Raw genomic sequence first — 18607 nt, forward strand, 5'->3', positions numbered from 1 at the left:
GACACCTGAATCAAACTACCATACCCCATAACAGACATACCACTATTGTACCCGTTGGCTTATTTGACCTGGCTGGCCAACTATAATGCTTTCAGTGTCTACTGTTGAGTATCTTCACTGGTGATTTCTCTCTCTCCCATTGAACTGCATGCAAAATGGCTTCTTCCAGCTTTCTGTCGGCTGATCTGCATGGAGGAGGTTATCAGCTCAGTTCCAGCAGGATTTCTCAGTGGCCTTGTAGCCCAAGTATATGGAGTCTTCAGCAATAGGGTCTTACCCTCTATTCCTGGTGGGAAACCAAGGGCCTCGGCAATGGCCTATAATGTTTTGAGGGCATCAGGGACCTCCCTGGCCAACAACTCACTGGAAGATATCCCATCCCTGGAACTGAAAATTTTCTAGCCACAATCTACGGCTCCTGAGTGTTCCACTGTCCAAAATGTAGGATTACATATGATTTATTTATATCCTCTTAGATATTTATTTATTTTAATATATATTAATTTTTATTTATTTGAGAGAGAGAGAAAGAGAGAGAGAATGGACACACCAGGGCATCCAGCCACTGCAAACAAACTCCAGATGCTGCACCCCCTTGTGTGTCTGGCTAACATGGGCCCTGGGAAATTGAACCTAGGTCCTTTAGCTTTGCAAGCAAGAGTCTTAACTGCTAAGCCATCCTTCCAGCTCTATTTATTTATTTATTTTGGTTTTTTGAGAAGGTTCTCACTCTAGCCTAGGTTGACCTGGAACTCACTATGTAGTCTCAGTGTGGCCTCAAACTCACTGTGATCCTCCAACTTCTGCCTCCTGAGTGCTGGGATTAAAGGTATGCACCACCACACCCAGCTTTTAAAATTTATTTTAGTTTTATTTATTTATTTGAGAGAGAGAGAGAGAATGGCCACACTAGCCACTGCAAAGGAACTTCAGACACGCATGCCACCATGTGTATCTGGCCTTTATGGGTACTGTAGAATCAAACCTGGATCCATAGGCTTCTCAGGCAAGCACCGTAACCACTAAACCATCTCTCCAGTCCTGAATACCTGAGTTCAGGTGCCCAGAGCCCACATAAAGCCAGCAGCAGTAACTGGAATGACTGTAACCCTAGCAAGCCTACAGTAAAATGAGAGGCAGAGACAGGAGAATCCGTGGAAGTTTGTGGGCCTACTGGTCCAACAAACACAGTAGTGAACAGTGAGACATGCTGCCCCAAACAAGATGGGAAGGTGAGGGGCAGCATCCAAGGTTGTCCTCTGACCTCCACATGCATCATGCCATGTCATGTGTGCCTAGCACGCACACACACACACACATACACACACACACACACACACACAAATCCCACAGTGCTTTCTTTCTGTTTACAGGAAATCATGAAGAATAGGTGCTCTAATTCTTTCTTTCTTTCTTCTTCTTCTTTTGTTTGTTTGTTTGTTTTTCAAGGTAGGGTCTCACTGTAGTTCAGGCTGACCTGGAATTCACCATGTAGTCTCAGGGTGGCCTCAAACTCACAGCAATCCTTCTACCTCTGCCTCCCGAGTGCTGGGATTAAAGGCGTGTGCCACCATGCCCGGCTTCTTTCTTTTAAAAAAAAATTTATTTATTTATTTATTTATTTGAGAGAGGGAAAGACACAGAATGTGTGAGAGAGAATGGGTGCCCAAGGGCTTTCAGCCACTGCAAATGAACTCCAGATGCATGTGCCACCTTGTGCATCTGGCTTATGTGGGTACTGGGGAATTGAACCGAGGTCTTTTGGCTTGGAAGGCAAGTGCCTCAACCACTTAAGCCATCTCTTCAGCTCTAATTATTTCTTTAAAATAAAAAATGTTTAAGCCAGGTATGGTGGCACACACCTTTAATCCTAGTACTCGGGAGGCAGAGGTAGGAGGATTGCTGTGAGTTTAAGGCCACCCTGAGGCTACATAGTGAACTCCAGGTCACCCTGGGCTAGAGTGAGACCTACCTCAAAAAAAAGCACAAAAAAGCCAGGTGTGGTGGTGCCTGCCTTTAATCCCAGCACATGGGAGGCAGAGGTAGGAGGATCACCATGAGTTCAAGGCCACCCCGAGACTACATAGTGAATTTGTCAGCCTGGACCAGAGTGTGACCCTACCTGGAAAAAACAAACAAAAAAATTATTGGTGCTGGAGAGATGGCTTTGTAGTTGAGGTGCTTGCCTGCAAAGCCTAATGACCCGGGTTCAATTCCCTGGTAATCAGGTAAAACCAGATGCGCAAAGTGGAATTCGTTTGCAGTGGCACACCCATTGTCTCTCTTTCTCTCCTCTCTCACATAAATAAATAAATAAATAAATAAATAAATAAATAAATAAATAAAATATATACTTTTTTGAGATAGAGTCTTGCTCCAGCCCAAGCTGACCTAGAATTCACTATGGAGTCTCAGGGTGACCTCAAACTCATGATGATCCTACCTCTGCTTTCAAGTGCTGGGATTAAAGGCATGTGTCACCATGCCTGACTAAAACATTTTTTTAAAAATATTTATTTAGAGCTGGGCATGGTAGGGCATGCCTTAATCCCAGCACTTGGGAGGCAGAGGTAGGAGGATCACTGTGAGTTCGAGGCCACTCTGAGACTACATACTGAATTCTAGGTCAGCCTGAGCTAGAGTGAGACCCTACCTTGAAAACAAAAAATTTTATTTAAGGCTGAAGAGATGGGTAAGTGATTAAGGTGCTTTCCTGCAAAGCCAAAAGATCCATGTTCAATTCCCCAGGACTCACGTAAAGCCAGATGCACAAGACAGTGCATGCATCTGGAGGTAATTTGCAGTGGCTAGAAGCCCTGGTATGGCCATTTTCTCTCTCTCTCTCTCTCTCTCTCTCTCTCTCTCTCTCTCTTTCTCTCTCTCCCTTCTTCCCTCCCACTCTCAAATAAATAAATAAATTTAAAAATATGTAAATGTCCTAGTTCCTCACCCCCCCCCCCCAGTACTGGGAATCCAACGGAGAGCCTCACACATTCTAGGAAAGTGCTTTGCCACTGAGCTATTTCCCAGCACACATCTTAATCTTTTTCTTCTTATGTGCTCGAAGGGATTGTCTGGTGATGTGCTTGGGTGATGTTTTCTGCTCTCTGGAGACTATGTATATAGACAGTCTGAGCTTCACGGCCTAAGGAGCCTACAGATAGGAACAGCAGTGGACACTGGTTTACTCTGGCCTTACAGTACAGCACCCCAACTTACTTGAGTGTGACCCTTGTTCTCATCTATGGTAGAAGCCACTTGGTCCTTCAAAGCCTCGCCTTTGATGAGTGCTTTGTTCTAGGAGATTGTAGGATTAACTGTCTCACCACAGCATGCCAGGGGCTGGTGGCATCCGGTCTCTTAATACTAACTGGATTTTTTCACTGCCTTTGGCCACTTACAGACCTTAGATTGCCCACTGTTTCCTATGGGGCTTCTTGCTCCATTCACTCTTGGTCGTATTGTTGCATGACTTAGAGCTCTCAGTTGTAAGCCATAGAAACTAATTCTGACCACACTAAGAAGAAATGAGTGTGTGAAGGAAGATGCTTGTTATCTCCTAGGGGCCCGGGAGAGTCACGGAATCAGATCTGGAAGTGATCATATGGCAGAGCTGGCTTGGTGAAGACCTCCCCTCCCCTCTCTTCTATGAGAAACAGTAGCTACAAGTGGCACCACACACACACACACACAAAGGACCGAAATTCTACTATCTTTGAAAATTGGGTCTGTGATTCTGATTGGAAGAGTTAGTTCATGTGCCCAGATCCTGGCTGCAAAGAGGGCTGGGGAAGGAGGGCAGAAACAGTTATTTCCAGCTTCATTCAGGAAGGCAGGCTCTGTCTCGGAGTTTGAGGATATCGATAACAGAGGAAGAGGGCTTAGATGTGGGACTGCTGAAAGAACCTCTACTATAAGAAACCACTGGTGAGCGAGGCATAGTGGCTCATACCTTGAATTCCAGTACTCCAGAGCCTGAGGTAGCAGGAGTGAGTTGCTTGCTGTTTGAGGCCAGGCTATGCTACCGAGTGAATTCCAGGTCAGCCAGGACTATAGTGATACCTGCCTCAAAGGAAGAAAGGAAGGAAGGAAGGGAGGGAGGGAGGGAGGGAGGGAGGGAGGGAGGGAGGGAAGGAGGGAAGAAGGGAGGAAGGAAGGAAAGAAGAAAAGAAGAAAGAAAAAGAGAAAGGGAAAAAGAAAAGATGCTAGGGAAATCCAGGCGTGGTGGCGCACACCTTATATCCTAGCACTTGGGAGGCACTTAGGCACTTAGGAGGATTGCCAAGAGTTCGAGGCCACCCTGAGACTCCATAGTGAATTCCAGTTTAGCCTGAGCCAGGGTGAGACCCTACCTCGAAAAAAAAAAAAGAAAAGAAAGAAAGAAAGAAAGAAAGAAAGAAAGAAAGAAAGAAAGAAAGAAAAGATGCTAAGGAGATAGTTCAGTGGCTAAAGGAACTTGCTTGCCAAGCCTGCTGGCCCAGGTTCAATTCTCGATCCACCCATGTAAAGCTGGATGGGCATTTGTTTGTAGCAACAATAGACCATGGTGAACATTCATGCTGGCATGCGCACACACATGCACACATGCGTGTGAAAATAAATTTTAAAAAACTTAAAAAGAAACCAATAGTGAATCCAGGATTTGAGGCCCTTGTGATTGTCTTAGCAGCCCCTCTCAGAACATACCTGACCCGGGACTCTGTGTATGTGGTGTGGGTCATGGGGCATTCCTATGAAAAAGCAGGGAGGTTTCCAGGATCTGTTTATAGCTGACCCTCCAAGTATGTGTAATAAATCATCTAAGGTTTTGGAACACTATACCAGTTGTAACACATGAGCCTGATATTTCAGCATGCCTTTCTTCTTGCTGCCTATGTAGTCCTGAACATGTTCATTAACCTTCATGTAAGGCAAGTTAGGAATAACATCTACCTGTGAGGTTCTGTGAGGATTAAATGATGTGATGGATATAAAGTTTACAGCACCATGACTGGTAAAGTGTAGGATTGCAATCATGGTTAACTGCTACTTGAAGCCTTTAATAGTGGATATGATAACAGTTACCCTTTCCTTTCTTCCTGGGAGAGCCATGCAAAGAAGTTAACTCAAGGGCTGAAGAGGTGACTTAGTGGTTATGGCACATGCCTACAAAGCTTAAGGACCCAGGCTCAGTTCTCCAGATCCCACGTAAGAGAGATGCACATGGTGGTGCATGCGTCTGGAGTTCCTTTGCAGTGGCTAGAGGCCCTGACGTGCCCATTCTCACTTTCTCCCTCCCCCCCCCAACTAATAAATAAATAAAAATAAATCTTAAAAAAAGGGCTGGAGGGATTGCTTAGTGGTTAAGGCATTTGCCTGCAAAGCCAAAGGACCTAGGTTCAATTCTCCAGGACCCAAGTTAGACAGATGCACAAGGGGGAGCACACATCTGGAGTTTGCAGTGGCAGGAGGCCCTGGCATGACCATTCTCTCTCTCTCTCCCTCTCCCTCTTTCCCTGTCAAATAAATAAATAAATAAGAAATATTTTTTAAGAAAGAACTTAACTCAAGGCTGAGGCAAGAGAATTGTGAATTCAAGACCAGCCATGGTTACATAGCAAAAAAAAAAAAAAAAAGAAAAAAAAGAAAGAAAGAAGGAAGGAACAAATGAACTGAGCCAGGCATGGTGGCGTATGCCTTTAATCCCAGTACTTGGGAGTCAGAGGTAGGAGGATCGCTGTGAATTTGAGGCCAGCCTGTGACTAAAGAGTGAGTTACAGGTCAGCCTGGAATAGAGTTAGACCCTACCTTAAAAAAAAAAAAAAAAAAAAAAAAAACAGGGCTGGAGGGATTGTTTAACCATTAAGGTGTTTGCCTGCAAAGCCAAAGGACCCAGGTTCCCCCAGACCCACATTAGCCAGATGTACAAGGGGGCACAGGCATCTGGAGCTCATTTGCAGTGGCTGGAGGCCCTGGCACGCCCATTCTCTCACTTTCTTTTCTTTTTTTAGGTTTAGCCTATTATCTTCATTTTTATTTTTTATTTTTTTTTTCATAGTAACAGTCAAGGAATCTTCTTTTATTTGTGCAATAGGAAGGAAAGGTTTGTAGAAACAGATCTGGGTTTGAACCCCAAACCACAATCTTTTGAATCACTTTCTGAGAGAACATGGGCAATTTTCCAAGCCTTACTTTCATTTTTAAAATGTACATAACATAATACCAAGGAGCACTGAAAATATAAAGCACTTGATAAAGAAAATTGTGTAGCATTTTATAGGGGCTGCTTGTCATTAACAATATTGCTGGGATCCTTACCATTAAACAGCTTGAAGTGTGTTCCATCAATTCTAAGAATTTACCTTTAAAACTATTCATTGTAAGACAGGCATGGTCATGTACACCTTTAATCCCAGCACTTGGGAGGCAGAGGTAGGAGGATCACAGTGTCACTTTCTCTGTTAAATAAATAAAAATAAAAAATTTGGGCTGGAGAGATGGCTTAGCGGTTAAGCGCTTGCCTGTGAAGCCTAAGGACCCCAGTTCGAGGCTCGATTCTCCAGAACCCACATTAGCTAGATGCACAAAGGGGCCCATGAGTCTGGAGCTTGTTTGCAGTGGCTGGCGGCCCTGGCTCACCCATTCTCTCTCTCTCTCTATCTGCCTCTTTCTTTCATTGTCTGTCGCTCTCAAATAAATAAATAAGAATGAACAAAGAAAAAATTAAAAATAAAATAAAATAAAAAATAATTTAAAAAAAACAAGGGCTGGAGGGATGGCTTAGCAGTTAAGAGCTTGCCTGTGAAGCCTAAGGACCCTGGTTTGTGGCTCGATTCCCCAGGACCCATGTTAGCCAGATGCACAAGGGGGCACATGCGTCTGGAGTTCGTTTGCAGTGGCTGGAGGCCCTGGCACGCCCATTCTCTCTATTTCTCTCTATCTGCCTCTTTCTCTGTCTGTCGCTCTCAAATAAATAAATAACAATAAACAAAAATTAAAAAAAAAACAGGTGGCTAGAGCGATGGTTTAGCAGTTGAGGTACTTGTCTGCAAAGCCAAATGACCCAGGTTCGAGTCTCCAGGACCCACATAAGCCAGACACACAAAGTGGTACAAGCGTCTAGAGTTCAGTTATAGCAGCTAGAGGCCCAGGTGTGCCCACTTTCTCTCTTGAAAATACATAAAAATATTTTTTAAAACCCCAAACCAACCAAACAACAAAAGAACTCCCAAACTAAGTACTTAGAAGGGAGTCTTGTACCTCCTTTTGTCCCTAGGAACAGGTACCCACCTGGGCAGTGTTCCCAAACCCTCCTAGGAAGAACCTGCGAGTCCTCCCTCAGAAGACCCTCTCTCCTGGCTTCTGTTGGAAGAGTGCCATGTGAACTGGAGACCACCGAGACCAGTTGTGATTCCCAGCCTCTGTCAACCTGAGGCCTACAATAAGGTGACATTTGCTCCCCAGTGGGCAGTTGGACTTTGGGTCTCCAGCAGAATTTATAATCTCCCAAGGAATAAAATGGCCAGAATACTTGGAAAAAAAAAAAAAAAGAAAGAAAAAGAACTCCCAAACCAAACAAGAAGTCAAATCCAAACAAAAGTAAATGCATGACAAAAGAAGATCATGACCGTTGCTCTTAGAGAGCTCTGGATGAGCACCAGAACCTTGCACTCATTGTCCTGCACAAGGGGGCGCTCGCGTCTGGAGCTCCTTTGCAGGGGCTGGAGGCACTGGCGCGCCCATTCTCTCTCTCTCTCTCTATCTGCCTCTTTCTCTCTCTGTCACTCTCAAATAACTAAATATAAATAAACAAAAATTTAAAAAAGAAAAAAGAGAGAGACTCTTGGGCCGGAGGGATGGCTTAGCGGTTAAGGCCTTTGCCTGCAAAGCCAAAGAACCCTGGCTCAATTCCCCAGGACCCACATTAGGCAGATGCACAAGGGGGCGCATGCCTCTGGAGTTTGCAGTGGCGGGAGGCCCTGGCTCACTCACCCTCTTTCTCTGTCAAATAAATAAAAATAAAATATTTTTTTAAAAGAGAGAGAGACTCTTTAGTAATGATGAACATGAAATGGGCTCTGTGGCCTGAGTCACTCAGTCACTCAGGCAGAATATTTGCTGAGCTCTGAATTCAAGGGTCTGTGATAGGATGAAGATTTCAAAGGTGGCTTTGATGCTGACCCTAATTACCCACCGAGGTTTCTAGTCTGACATAAGGAACTCAGGGCTGTGACAGAATCACAGCCAGGTATCTTGATTCTTGGATGGAGGTTGATGAGCACTGTGGGGGAAGCACCCAGTACAATTTTACTTTGTTCTATGAAAGTTCAGTGTGCAGGATAGCATCTTGCATCCCTACACAGCAAGCACATGGGAAGCCAGCCTAGCCTCAGCCCATAGCACTGGACGCTCCCTTTCCTTTGCACAGTGTGGGCTGGACACCTGGTACATGAATACTGGTCATTGGCAAGTTAGTTCTCCAGTGCACCCTGATTTCTTCCTTCCTGCCCCTTATTCCTGGCTTTTCTCTGTCACTTCACTGGAAGGATACATGCCTCTGTCACAGCAAATAGCACAGAGGTCCCTGTGTCAGGGAGTTCAGAGGCCCCCACACATCATTGAAAGGCAGGCCAAGGTCTTGCAGTTCTTTCTTTCTTCCTTCCTTCCTTTCTTTCTTTATTTATTGTTGGGTTGTTGTTTTCAAGGTAGGGTCTCACTCTAACCCAGGCTGACCTGGAACTTGCTCTGTAGTCCCAAGCTAGCCTCAAACTCACAGAGATCCTCCTACCTTTGCATCCAGAATGCTGGAATTAAAGGCATGTACCACCATCCCCAGACAGAAGTTCTTTTGAGCCTGTCACCTGGTTCTTTTGCTATTCTTTGCTCACAGCAAAGGCTCTCGTTTCTAAGACAAGAACCTTGGACTGGTTCATTGCCTACAGGAAACTTCTAGGTTAATCATTTTAGGTAGCTTGGTGGATGAGCAGAACTGGCTATATAGGGTCTGATGCAGAATAAAAATCCAGGGGGCTGGATACATGGCTCAGCAGTTAAGACATATGAAGCCTATGAAGCCTAAGGACCCAGGCTTGATTCCTCAGGACCCTCATAAGCCAGAATCACAAAGTGGTGCATGTGTCTGGAGTGCATTTGCAGTGGCCCTGGTGTGCTCCGTTCTTTTTCTATATCAAATAAGTAAATAAGTAAATAAAATTCAGCGGCTGGTGGTGTACACCTTTAATGTCAGCATTCAGAAGCAGAGGTAGGAGGATCACTGTAAGTCCAAAGCCAGCTTGGAACTACAGAGTGAGTTCTAGGTCTGCCTGGGCTGTAGAGTAAGACCCTCCCTCAAAAAACAACAGACTATACTTCCCAGGATCATTTCTATAGTTCCTTACTGGAGAAGTTTCTCTGACTGTGTAGAGTACCAGAAACCACGAAGAGGAGGCGCAGTGTTCTCTGCTGAGCGTGAAGCTGGCCCCGGGTGTTGTTTTGTGCAACTGCCCATCGCCATTGATGATTGTTCTCTCTCCCCCGGGAGAGTAAGAGGAAAAGAATGCAGTCTGAGTGGCTTCCTTAAAAAAAAAGTCAGGGGCTAGGATATAGTTCAATGGTAAGCACTTGTCTAGTATGAACAAGAACCTTGGTTTGATCACCAGAAACACACACAAAGCAAAGAAAATAAAAATTTCAAGTGCCAGGGGCTGGAGAGATGGCTTAGTGGTTAAAGCACTTGTCTATAAAGCCTAAGGATCCAGGTTTCATTCCCTGGTACCCACATAAGCACAAGGTGGCACATGTGTCTGGAGTTTGTTTGCAGTGGCTAGAGGCCCTGGTACGCCCATTCTCTCTCATACGCTCACTCTCTTTCTCTCTCAAATAAATAATTAAATAAAGTATTTTAAAAATTCAAGTGCCGGGCTGGAGAGATGGCTTAGCGGTTAAGCGCTTGCCTGTGAAGCCTAAGGACCCCGGTTTGAGGCTCGGTTCCCCAGGTCCCACGTTAGCCAGATGCACAAGGGGGCGCACGCGTCTGGAGTTCGTTTGCAGAGGCTGGAAGCCCTGGCGCGCCCATTCTCTCTCTCTCCCTCTATCTGTCTTTTTCTCTGTGTCTGTCGCTCTCAATTAAATAAATAAAAAATTTAAAAAAAAATTCAAGTGCCTTGCTCAGAAATTGCTAAGAAGAGCTAGATAGATTGCTCAGTCGTTAAGGTGCTTGCCTGCAAAACTTAAATAGGACCAAGGTTTCATTCCCCAGTACCCAGGTAAGGCTAAATGCACAAGGTGGTGCATGTATCTGGAGTTTGTTTGCAGTAGCTGGATGCCCTAGCATGCTCAATTTTTCTCTCTCCATCTGCCTCTCTCAAATAAATATTATTAAAAATTACTAAGAAGATGGGTGTGGTGGCACACACCTTTAATCCCAGCACAGGCAATGGTAGGGTTGCTGTGAGTTCGAGGCCAGCCTGGGACTACAGAGTGAGTTCCAGGTCAGCCTGGGCTAGAGTGAGCCCCTACCTTAAAAAAACAAAAAAGTTAGTGCTCACCTCGGCAGCACATATACTAAAATTGGAATGATACAGAGATTAGCATGGTCCCTGCACAAGGATGACACGCAAATTCGTGAAGCGTTCTATATTTAAAAAAAAAGTTAGTAGTATTTCATAAACATTACTGGGGCTCTTGGACTTCATCTGTCCTTGAGCACTTGAGCCCCATAGTCCAACCCAGAGAGGTTACCAAGTGGGACTCCCTCCTCTGGTTCTGGAGCCTCTCACCTTCCTGTGCTGTTCTTCTTTTGAGTTTGTTTGTATGAGACAGGAGAGTATTATGTGTCCCAGGCTGGACTTAAATCCTCCATCCTCCTGAGAGCTCGGGTAGCAGGCATGTCATCACACCTGTCCTCTCTTGAGTTCAAGGTAAATAATCTTGGTATGGGATCTGGGAAGTTGTTTGCCTCAGAGCAACAGTTTCATGAACTGGAGACTGTAAAAAGTACTCCTTTTGCTTCTAACTGCCAGCCACTTTACTTGCAGCAACAGCCAGTGCAGGGGCTTAGTGAGGAGCAGGTGCTGGGTATGGGCTTGGCATCAGCAGGCCAGTGTGGGTGTTCAGGCAGGCATTCTCCATCCTGGACACTGAAGAATTAACCCAGACCACGGCTGGGTGTCTCCTCAGAGGACGCAAGAATCACAGGTATACCTTCTCTTGCTTTTTAACAGTAGCAGTTCAAATTCCAGGGCTGGGGCAGTGGGGTTAGTACTTGGTTTGGGTCTGAACGGAACAATGCAACCTTCTTAAACCTAGGGTATTTTTGCTTTGAAACATGTAAAAGGGACCCTTTATGTCTCTGTCTAAGGGAGTCTCCAGGATGAGCCCCTGAAGCCTGATCCCAGCCCTGTGGAGGGGCCTGGGTCTGTCTGAGATGGGCTAGATCTGAGGAGGAGGAAAGGGTCCTGTGTGCACGTAGCCTGGCTCCCTGCAGCCCCTTCTTTCATTCTCTCACCTCGGTCCCACTATTTTCCTCTCTCTTTAGATCTGGGCATGGCTTGGGAGCCCAAGCCTGGCCCTCCTTGGCTAGGCCAGAAGAGACAGCAGGGCATGGCTATCTTCTGGTAAGTGTCCTGTCAGCAAGGGAGACTGCTTGTTGATTTGTTTGGATTCCTCTGAGATGGGACAAGGACTCCAGAAGACTCTCCAAGTATGATGTCCACCAGGCAGTTCAGGCTGCTCAGCCCTACGAGGAGGTGCCGTGTCCTTCAGACTCAGCAATTGTGTGTAAACAGACTAAGTACACCCTGGCATCCCTTGGAGCTAACATAACCCTTAAGATTTGAACTGACCTTATTGGGGCAGGATGCCCTTCTACCAGCTTGAAACCAGGGACTTATGTCCTCCAAGGGGAGCCTCTATGAGGATTGGGGCCCTGTTCCAGGTGTAGATGTTTGGGTATAGTTTTTTTTTTTTTTTTTTTTTTTTGGCCCTTAACTTGGTGTGCCTAAAGCAATTGTGTACATATGTGGTAAGTATTGTGTAGTGTGTCTATGGTATTTGCACATATGTGTGTAGATGCGAATGCCCTGTGAATATGTGCATTGAGGTCAGATGTTGGGTATCATCCTTTACTGGTGCTCACCTGCATGTTTCCTTGAGAGACAGTCTCCCACTGAACCCCAAGCTGCCATTTTTTATGGTCAGACAGGCTGATCAGCAAGCCCCAGTGATTCTGCGGTCTCCACAGGTCTGTAGTTACAGGTGAACATGGCCTCACTCAGCTGTTTACACAGGTGCTGGGGATCAAACTCAGGACGAATCAGGCGAGGGCTTTTACCCACTGAGCCTCTCCAGCCCTACTTAAAACAATTTTAAAGAAATCTAGTTTCCTTCCTCCCTCCCCCCTCCCTCCCTCCCTCCCTCCCTCCCTCCCTCCCTCCCCCCTCCCTCCCTCCCTTCCTTCCTTCCTTCCTTCCTTCCTTCCTTCCTTCCTTCCTTCTCGTCCTCCTCCTTCTTTTTTGACAGGGTTTCACTCTGTAGCCCAATCTGGCATGGAACTCTATGTAGACCAGGTTGGCCTCAAGCTCTTAGCAATCCTCTGACTTAACCTCCCAAGTGTTGGGCTTACAGGTTTGACTCACTACCCTGGCGTCACAGTTTCTAGTTACTTTTGGTGTTGGATCTCCCTGGAAGTGGGGTGGCAGGGCTGAGGTGTGGGCTGCTCTGAGAGGTACCTGTAGCTCCGGGCTGATTTCCGGGGCAGCTGGGCCAAATCTCTCCCTGCCAGTAGCCTCTCAAGCATACTGCTCTGAGCAGCATTTCACAGAGCTTGTCTGGGGCTACTGAGCAGGTGCGTACTCAAGTTACTCAGGGTTTGTAGCCTTTTGTTTCTTCAGGGACACATGTAGAGCCACAGACTAGTGGTTCTCCTACTTATAACATGTGGAGTTTCTTGTTTGTTTGTTTGTTTGTTTCTCGAGGTAGGGTCTTGCTCTCTAGTCCAGGCTGACCTGGAATTCACTGTGTAGTCTCAGGCTGGCCTCAAACTCATGGAGATTCTCCTACCTCTACTTCCTGAGTTCTGAGATTAAATATTTTTACATTTACTAAGGGGGCCTTTTCTTCTTTTTTTTTTTTCCCCCAAATATTATTTGTTTATTTATTTGAGAGAGAGAATGGGTGCGCCAGGGCCTCCAGGAACTGAAAACAAACTCTAGACCTGTGCGCCCCCTTGTGCATCTGGCTTATGTGGGTATTGGAGACCGAACCGGGATCCTTTGGCTTTGCAGGCAAACACCTTATCCGCTAAGCAAGAGGGGGCCTTTTCTTGATAGCTGATCAAATATAGGAACGGGTGGTGGTGCACACCTGTAATCGAAATATTTGGGAAGGCAAGAGAAAAGGGCAAGCTCAAGGCAAGCCTGGTCTGCATAGCAAGTTCAAGTCTAGCCAGGGCTGCAGTATGTACAGTCTGAGGCTGTCTCAAAATAAACGGGAGAAACAGAGAGAAGAGAGAGAAGAGGAAGAAGAAAGAGGACAAGAGCAAAGAGATGAAAGGAGGAAGAAAAAAGATAAAGAGGGAGAGGGAAAGAGAGACTGAGAGAGACAGAGAGAGAGAGAGAGAGAGGGAGGGAGGGAAAGAGAGAGAAGAAAGAAACTGGTTAAAATAGGAAAGCACTGGTCCACACAGATCCCGGTCTCCTGCCTCACAGCATAGGGTCCCGTACAGCCATACCTACGGTGTATTTTGTCTTTGTGGGAAGTCTCAGGTTTGCAGGCTACAACCATTAGCACAGACCAGAGGCCGTTATGGCTACAGCCTCGGTGCAACCAAATTGTAAGAAAAAGGTTAAATCAGCCGCCATCAGAGGTCTGGCCTCGGTGCATGCGAAAGAAGCCAGGTCCCTCCTTGCCTGCAATTGGCGCGGCTGTCGTAGCGCATGCGCACACCGTGTGCGTTTCAACTTGGATAACAGTACAATCTTGTCTTTTACACTTCTCATTCTTGACCACTTACGGAAAACAGTCATTTGGGAAAAAAAAGAATAAGGCAAAAGTGACGCACACACAAAAACGGAGAACTGTGCATTGGCCGGGAATCGAACCCGGGCCTCCCGCGTGGCAGGCGAGAATTCTACCACTGAACCACCAATGCTCACAGAGAAAGCGAGCTGTTTTTGAAGCCCAGAAGGTCTACCATAAGCCTTACTGGTGGAGTGAAGTATTGATGTTCTGGAGGGCTCATTACTACTGTGTGGACAGCATTGCTGCGGGTTGGACAGCACGTTGCCTGCGGAAGGATGCGAGCACGGCCGCTCGCTCTCGTTCCTCCTCCGGCCGACCGAGCGGAATCCGCGGCCGCCCTGTGCCTCCCCGGCCTCCCACCCAGACCTCCGGAACCCAGGAAGCAGGGGCGGCCGGAAATCTCCGCGCGGCTCCGAGAACTCTGCTGCTCGGTGGGGATGGCTAACATCTTGATGTCCCCCCAGCGCCCCTCCCCACCGCCCGCTTCACTGCTCCCTGGTGGGCTGTCCTGGAGCTGGACTTTTTGGGCAGCAGCACCGGAAAGTTGTTTGAGAACTTTACCTCCAATCCCACGCATCCTCTCCCCACTCCCAATTCACCACTCTCCCCAGCCCCAGCCTGCAGCCCCGCATTCCCCCCACAGCCCTTCAGGCCCCGTCAGGAGAAACTCAGTTGTCTTTGCAATCCCTCACCCCTCAGGGCCCGGTACCCCTGAACGCTCCCTGCCTAGAAGAGGTGAGAATAACCACCCGAGCCTAGGACCTTGCAGGAGGTTGTTCTCTGGCCGGGCCTGTCGCCAAGGGCAGGTGGTGTGGCCGCCCGCGCTAACCCTGCCTTCCATCCTTGCCTGAGCGGGGATCTGTATCCTGGCACTTCCTCGACAGGATTAAAGGCTCCCACATCCCCACGGTGACTTTGGGCTCTTACTTAACTCTTCGCTTTCATCCTTTGCCAGACTAAGATCCAGAACATTAGTGGTGTCTGACTCAAGCAGAAGATTCTTTGGAGAGACAGGGTCTGGCTGGACAGCAGCCTGTAGGCAATTGTTCCCCTACTGTTGCCTGGACTCACTGGGGATGGAGGGAGTTACCAGAGTTCAAGGGAGGACCTGTGAATTCTGGTTTGTGTGATCTCCCAAAATGACCTGGGTCAACTTCTTAGGGCTTCTTCTGGAGAAGAATCCTGGCAATCTAAACAAGAGGTACAGGTGAAGGCAGGTGGGTCAGGAGTTCAAGGATTGCCTCAGTACATACCAAGTTTGAGTCCAGCCTGGGCTATATGAGACCCTTGTCTTATGAGCAAACAAATAGCTTCATCCTTGATTTATTAAGTTCAACTTGGGACCAGGCAAAGGCTCTGACTCTCCCTTTGCATTTATTATTATTATTTTGGCTTTTCGAGGTAGGGTCTCACCCTAGCTCAGTTGATTTGGAATTTATTATGTAGTCTCAGGCTGGCCTTGAACTCATGGCGATACTCCTATCTCTGCCTTCAAGTGCTGGGATTAAAGGCGTGCGCCACCATGCCAGGATGATGATGATGATGATGATGATGATGATGATGATTTTGAGAATGAGAGAGGGAGAGGGAGAGAATGCACACACCAGGATCTTCCACCTGCTGCTAACGAACTCCTGACGCATGTGCACCTTGTGTGCATGTGTGACATTGTGTGCTTGTTTATTGTTACTGTGCGTCTGGCTATGTGGGACTTAGCGATTTGAACATGAGTTCTTAGGCTTCATAGGCAAGCCCCTTAACCACTAAGCCATCTCCCCCCCACCCCGCTTCCATTTGTCTCCACAGTAGCGACAGTAACTATGACCTGAACTATGAGCTGCACAGAGAAGATAACCCCTTCAGGTGGGTAGGTCTTACCCTGTGTGTCCTGGGGAAGGGCAGGTGGAGCTGGGTAGCTCTACCCCTCTCTTCTATTCCTTTAGGGTATATGAAAACCAGAGGATCCCTCCACTCATCAGCCAGGTGCCAGCCAAGTTCCGAAGGACTCACATGCGTCTAGGGATCAAGAGCAGCTACAGCCTCCACAAGGCCTGTAGGAAGAGCCATCTGTCCCTGGGACGGATGAAGTGTGAGTGAGGGGGGCACAGTTTTCACCTGAAGTCTAGGGAGGAGCTGGGCAACCTTACCTGAACCAAAGCACACTGGGAGCCCCAGCAACAATATCCTCAGTCCCTATGGCTATGTGCCTGGTGTGGGCATCAACCCAGTCTCTCTCTCAGCAGTCCAGACTGATGAGCTGCGCTCCATCAGGGAGGAGCTGAGCCAGATCAAAGCCCAGGTGGACCGCTTGTTGCAGAGTCTGGAGCAAATGGAGCAGCAGAGGGACCAGCATACAGGTCAGGTACTCAAGAGTGGGCACAGCCTACGTCCTCAGCAGGTCTTATTTTTCTACTTCTGACGATGCCAGGACGCTGGGGTCCTGCCTGTGGCATTTCCTGAATAGGCCTCCTCTCCCTGGAGTGCACTTCTTCTCCACTCCTCCTGCCAGTTATTGTGGCTGGAGGACTCCTGTAACCTCGAAGTTGTCCCACTCAGCAGCTATATGAACTAGAGCATCCTGTCCCATCACGCTGTTGCTCTCGAGAGCATTATATTACTGTCAGCTGAAACTTCACATTTGACCACTGGTTGTTGACTGCACAGAGACAAAGAACAGTAGGGGGAACAGTAGCCCTAGAAGTGAGGAATCTTCATTCAGAACTACTGATCCCCAACAGGAGCCCAGGTGCCAGAAGACTCGTCCAAAGGCAAAGAGCTTCCAGGGAAGCAGACATGACAGAGGCAGTGAGTGGCTTGTCTTCCTCTTCTTCCATACCTACCTGTGTTTGGGTTCTGTGTCGATGGGTAAGGAAGGTACACTCCACTCTGACTTATGCAGGAACCAACATTAGTGGGACACAGAAAGGCTTGCAGCTTCCAGAGCAATACCTAGAACAATAGACCCTGCCCTGCTTTTGTTTTTTTTTTTCAAGAGTAGGTGTCATGCATTCCTAGACTTGCCTCGAACTTGATATGCAGCCAAGAATGGCCTTGAACTTCTGATCCTCCTAGCTCCACCTCCTAAATTACAAGGATTACAATCATGCACCATCACACTCAGTCCTGTGATGCTGGGGTCGAACCTGGAACTTCATATATGTACATGTGAGGCAAGCACTCTACCCTTGCTCTTTCACAGTGGGCCTGATTGGCATAGCTATACCAGGGATTCAGTAGTAGGAGTTTATGCCCAGGCAGTTGGACTCTTTTTAGTCAGTCAGTACTGGACTGAAATACCAAAATCATAGATTTGAAGGAATGTCAGAGGTATGTCCCATGACCCTTGCACAAGAATCCTCTGGCAAGCTTGTTAAAACACAATCATTTAAAAATAAAAACAGGGTCTGGAGAGGTGGCTTAGCTTGTAAGGCATTAGCCTGCAAAGCCAAAGGATCCCAGTTCAATTCTCCAGAACCCACAGAAGCCAGATGCATAAGGGGGCACATGCATCTGGAGTTCATTTGCAGTGGCTGGAGGCCCTGGCAACCCCATTCTCTCTCCCCCCCCCAAATAAATAAATAAAATACAATTTAAAAACAAAAACAAAAACAGCTGGGCATGGTGGTACACACCTTTAATCCCAGCACTTGGGAGGCAGAGTAGGATCGCTGTGAGTTTGACACCAGACTGAGAGTACATAGTGAAGTCCAGATCAGCCTGGGCCAGAGAAAAACTGAACCTTGAAAGACAAAACAAAAGTTAAAAAATGAGACAAACAAGCCGGGCATGGTGTCGTACGCCTTTAACCCTAGCACTTGGGAGGCAGAGGTAGGTGGATTGCCATGAGTTTGAGGTCACTCTGAGACTACATAGTGAATTCCAGGTCATCCTGAGCAAGAGTTGAGACCTTAACTTGAAAAAAAGAAAAGAAAAACCACAAGCTCCCAAACTTCTGTCCAGTTCCTGGTATCACCCCACTGGTTGTCTAAGGGTCTTGGGATGCATTTGCCATGCTCCCAGGACAGAGAAGCTGTGGCTGGAGAAGGCCAAATCTGACAGTGGCCCTTTGTACAGCAGCATTAAAGGGCCTGTGTTTTCCCTGCCTTCCTACATCACTATCAGTGGTCCCTACAATAGGCTAAGCCCACATTACTGCCCTTCAAGCAAGCCCAGGGTGGCTGTGTGTGTGTGTGTGGGGGGGGTTGGCAATGGTGATTCCCCGCCACACACACTGCCTGCTTACCTCTGCCCTCCCTGCTGCCCAGGCCCTGAGTCACAACTGCCTTGTAAAAGGACTACAGAGAAAGAATTCCTGCTGGTTGTAGGTTCCAAGGTCTCAGGAAGATTTTAGAAGAGTCAGGGATGTAGCTCAGTGGTAGAGGGTTTGCTTAGCATAGGCAATTCTCAGCAACCCCCTCCCCCTACGAATAATTTAGAGTAGCCCCCCAGAGCTGCCAAAGCTCCCAAGACAGGAGTGGAGGGCCGGATCTGGGAGACTAGATGCTGACAGATAGCCCTCTTGTCTAACTAAACTGCCTCCCTCCCTTCCTCCCTTTGTACCTGTCTCCTCCTATTCTTTTCCACAGGTGAAGAGTCAAACATCTGACCA

The 18607-nt window shown here is 47.3% G+C and overlaps 3 non-coding genes across 3 annotated transcripts; 2 read left to right on the forward strand and 1 right to left on the reverse strand.

Annotated features, from left to right (window-relative positions):
• The first annotated feature begins 9338 nt into the window (after positions 1–9338).
• LOC123458044 lies at positions 9339–9551 on the forward strand. Its single transcript, XR_006635362.1, has one exon. It is a non-coding gene; the product is annotated as a small nucleolar RNA U3 (small nucleolar RNA).
• Positions 9552–10518: 967 nt separating this feature from the next.
• LOC123458213 lies at positions 10519–10622 on the forward strand. The gene has a single exon (XR_006635510.1). It is a non-coding gene; the product is annotated as a U6 spliceosomal RNA (small nuclear RNA).
• Positions 10623–14057: 3435 nt separating this feature from the next.
• On the reverse strand, positions 14058–14128 carry Trnag-gcc. The gene has a single exon. It is a non-coding gene; the product is annotated as a tRNA-Gly (tRNA).
• Between the last annotated feature and the right edge of the window lie 4479 nt (positions 14129–18607).

The sequence above is a fragment of the Jaculus jaculus genome, chromosome 1 (genome assembly GCF_020740685.1).
Source record: "Jaculus jaculus isolate mJacJac1 chromosome 1, mJacJac1.mat.Y.cur, whole genome shotgun sequence".
Taxonomy (NCBI): domain Eukaryota; kingdom Metazoa; phylum Chordata; class Mammalia; order Rodentia; family Dipodidae; genus Jaculus; species Jaculus jaculus.